The 4,485-nt window shown below is 31.8% G+C and overlaps 1 protein-coding gene across 1 annotated transcript in view; it reads right to left on the bottom strand.

Moving 5' to 3' along the window:
* Positions 1-4,485, bottom strand: part of LOC134199213 (uncharacterized) — a 65,693-nt gene that overhangs the window by 7,579 nt on the left and 53,629 nt on the right. The window lies entirely within an intron of this gene.

The raw sequence follows: 4,485 nt of genomic DNA, 5'->3' as shown, positions 1-4,485 counted from the left end.
TTTAAAGCAGCAATATTGACGTTATTTATTTCGATTCTGATGACGTCACATGGTCCTTGATCATTTGAGAGCTTGATCATAGAGCTGTTACGATCTACAATGACAATTTTTTCTCCGTACATTTTTTTAACAATTATAAGTGATTTTGTAGAGCAATAAAACAGCTGATAAATTGTAAAACAAAATAAATGAAAATTAACAATTAAAAAACAAAGATAATGGTATTAAAGTTAATTATTTTACGTGGTCATGGGATAAAATAAACACAAAAACCGTAAACCGTTAAATTTTGAATAAAAATGTAAGAAATTACTTTGTAGAAGTTAAAAACGAAAAATATTAATTATAATGAGGTTGAATATGCTACCGTGTACGCACGCGTACGAATTGCACATACACCTGGATATGATCGATGATTGTTGTTTACAGAATATGAATAATTTATGATTTTGGCTACAGTTTCCGTCGTGGGGTCGTCAAAATGTGTTGAATATGTTATGTTGGTAGTGTTTGACAATGCGGGATTAGGTACTGTAGGTAAATATAAATAGTTTTCTAATAAGTATTTCGCGATATAGATGACGACTTCAAATTGGGGAAGAATATAACTATGAAATTGAAATATTTGCACCAACGAACAAGAATGTTCGTTAAGAACTGCGCAACTGTACTTTTAAAGCGCAATTAAAATTGGAAATATTAAATATATTGATACTCTTTCTTTCGTTTCTATTATAACGCGATATTTCCGATTGCAGTAATACTAAAAAAAAGTATAGCATGATAGTAATGGACGAAAAATACACTTATAAATAATATATGGCAGGCAGAATAATGATATTGTTTTTCTAAATATAGCCAAATCAATTATAAAATTAATGAGATCTGGACTTCTAAAGATTTAAAAAATGTGTCTACGGTCTAGTTTTTTTAAACTTCAACAATTGAATGAGAAAGCCTGTACGAATAACTTTTCACTGATATCAAGTAAAATCGATTTGAACAGTAAAGGTTCAGTACTTTTTGATTTATATTAAATATATTTTTGGTTAAACACTTAAAAGTCAAGCGCAAAAGAAAAAATATAAACCATTCGTCCGACATGCACTTACTCGGCTTTATACTGCGAAATAACTTTCAGAAAATTAAACAATTAGCGCTTGATTTCAGGACAAATTAGCGTGATTAAATAGCTTAAAAAAATAAATCAAAACTATTATCCTGATTCTCTTTACCCTTACAAACGCCTATTGGCGCCGCATTTGGTAGAAGCGAATGTATTTGAGTCGTCTATTATCAAAGGTGGCAATCTGTGCATTTGGACAAAAAAATGTTATCGATAAGTCAATACAGATTGATTTGAATATAATCGTCTCCTTCAAAGAATACGGTTCAAAAACTGCATTAAATAAAGGTTAATACTTAACCTGTTATTTATCTAAGATGTCGTTCAGAAGAGATTTGTGAATGCCAATGGAATACAAAGTAAATAATTCGTTTTTCTGATTTACCAATAATTGTCCAAAAGTCACATTGCCGGCTTTGATAATAGTCGACTCATTTACGTTTTCCTTAGGGAGCCCAACCAAAATAATATTTAATTAATAATATAAATTTGGTTGAATCTATTTTCAGTGTGTCTGATTTGTGTCTATTTTCGAGGCCCGCATTGACTATCTATCGATTTTCTTCAACTTTGCACCTTAAAGTATGTATAGGAACTTTTTACGGTTTCGAAAAAAAAATCATTTCTGCCGGACATGGATAATTAGCATAGTAAACTGGCCTAATAATTTTAATAGTCATTTTTTATTAAGACTACTCTAAAATCTTATACTGGCTCTTAGTTTTTACTTTTATGGCTTTTTATTACTGAAATTTGAGAGAAACGGAAATATATCTATACACAACATGCACTTCGAATACATTTAAATTTAACTAAAGGAATATGATGAGGAACGATGGAATAAAATTTTGTAGATACACTTGGTTGTACTTTTGAATCGTAAAAATATACAACGAATGTTTGAACTTTTCTTTACATAGCGTTGAGCGTTATGTTTTTCAATTCCCTAATGAAAAATACATATGAATAAATCCAAGTTACATGCATAATATGCATAATTATGTATTCTTACTTTTGTGCACAATTAAATGAATATCTATTAATATCTATATGTGCTTAATTATACACATATTCCGTCCTCAAACGGTGCATGCTTGCAAATTACCATGTTGCAGTGTTTTCACGTGGTTGTATTTCGGTTTATTAAATGTAATCCGATTTCGTATAACTTCATCGTTTTATTTCAACAAGCTTGCACAAAAGCTTTACATTGTTGTTTCTTTTTTTCACGTTAGGTAGGTAGGTAGGCCACAACAAGGTAGCTTTTTAAAGCACATGTGTACTACTTTGCATAATGCTTAATTTAGGTGATAGTTAGGTGTTTAGAGGTAGGTTGTTTTATTATTTATAGTAGTAAAAGCCCTACACATTAATGAATTTGTTGTAGTTCCTTTACGACTACAGTTCGGAATTATTTATGAGTGCGTGTGAAACTAAAATATGTATTATTTCTCATAGTTATTAAAATAAAGTTAATGTAAGGTATAATTCCGTCCAAAAGAAATACACACTTTATTTAGCGATTTACATAGTTAGAGAACATTAATTTTAAATTGACTTGTAGAACGTATCTCGCAAGGCAACTAATATTGTATGAGTATAAGGAAAGTTTAATGCAAGTTTGTTGTGCACCAACTTAACGACTGTTAAGAGAGTCGTGCATGCTGTTTTGATGCAAGACTCATTATATTACACGTCGTAAATGTTACTTCGCGCTCTTGATGTTGCACATTCATTAATTCCCCTGTGAGCTCCCGCTCTATAAAATACGGAACATTAAATTCCGTGTTCTCTGCGACGCAGACAGCTGAAGTTTTACTATGCCTTCGAGTTTGTATCTTGAAGAATTTACAGTTTGCGACATTAAGAGACGAATAGTTTTTGATGTATTAAGTAAGAAGTGCGACAACTCATCTTTGAGTTCTTGTTTACATCTCATTTACTCATTAACTCATCTTTGAGTTCTTGTTTACATCTTGTTTACAACTCATCTTTGAGTTGTGGTTACATGTGTAATTTAAATGAACTAATGATTTCAAAATATTTTATGTAATCGATTACCACACTTTTATACTTTTAACAGTCAAATTAAACGCTTATATGTGATTGCATTATTTTATAAAACGTGGTTATAGATACCGTGTTATACTTATCAGCGGATCGTTCGTGTCTCATGAATTCGTAATGTAACGCAAAGGTGCTAGTTACCCTGCCCCCTTGCGCGTCGTATTATTTTGATTGTAATACATTGCATATTTTGTAGAGAATGTTAGTAAAAGAAATAAAATAGTACCGCCTGTCCACTCCCTCAGTTCTGCCTTGATTTTCGGCAACGGTGGAGTATATTGTACTATAAAAACTAAAACATAAGTACCTGCGTACGATAAAAAAATAAATTAGTCTATTTATGTATATTCTAGTTAAGGATGTGATACCTCAATATGCACGTTTCTTGATTGAATTCACCAGGTCACAATTACATAAGTTAAAATCTGCTAAAGTTTTGAACACTCGCGTATATTTTCTCTACATCTAGATCTACATTTTTTTATATCCGAATACTATCTATCTATATTATCCGAATACTAATACTATAATTTATATCCGAATAGGTGTACATTTTTTATATCCGAATAATAGAATTTAAGCTTTAGACCTGTAAACGTCTCTTGTTGGCATTTTGCCAATATGTCCTGCTAGCTGGCCTGATTCATTCTGTGGAGAAGAAGTCAAAATAACTTTAATCATGTGCCACCACTGAATTCAATCAACGAATTTTTGAAGACGTTATCGATGTAAAATCCACGAATGAGTGTTAAATATGTGATAAGACCACCGTCCAGTTTAATAAATGTGTTGCAAAAAAAGCTATTTTCGTTTTATTTACAGCTCTTGTACTCTTTAAGCTGAACTGCAACGTCGATACCTAAACTTAATTATTTTGTTGAGGGATTGATCAATGAGCGATAACGGTTCCAGAATTATTCGGTCTAATTGATATGTAACAGTATTGTCTAGTAGCTGTGACCCGGACGTCCTTCGCAGGCGTCTCCTTAGGTATTGCATTGATAAGAATTTATATTAAAAATGCCTTAATTTAGATGTAGTCTTATTAGCAACCGAAAATAGAAGAAAATAAAGTGAAAGTTTGTGGAGAAGTGAATACATTTATTATAATTATGCATGAGTGTGTGTAAAGAAGTAGAAGCACTTAACAAATGTTCACGATTGACTTCCACGGTGAAGGAATAACATCGTGTAGTAAAAATCAAACCCGCAAACGCAATTATAATTTGCGTAATTACTGGTGGCAGGACCTCTTGTGAGTCCGCACGGGTAGGCACCACCACCCTACCTAT

Source organism: Bombyx mori, chromosome 1, assembly GCF_030269925.1.
Source record: "Bombyx mori chromosome 1, ASM3026992v2".
Classification (NCBI taxonomy): Eukaryota; Metazoa; Arthropoda; class Insecta; order Lepidoptera; family Bombycidae; genus Bombyx; species Bombyx mori.
The sequence above is the reverse complement of the archived record's forward strand: the minus strand, read 5'-3'. Positions and strand labels throughout refer to the sequence as shown.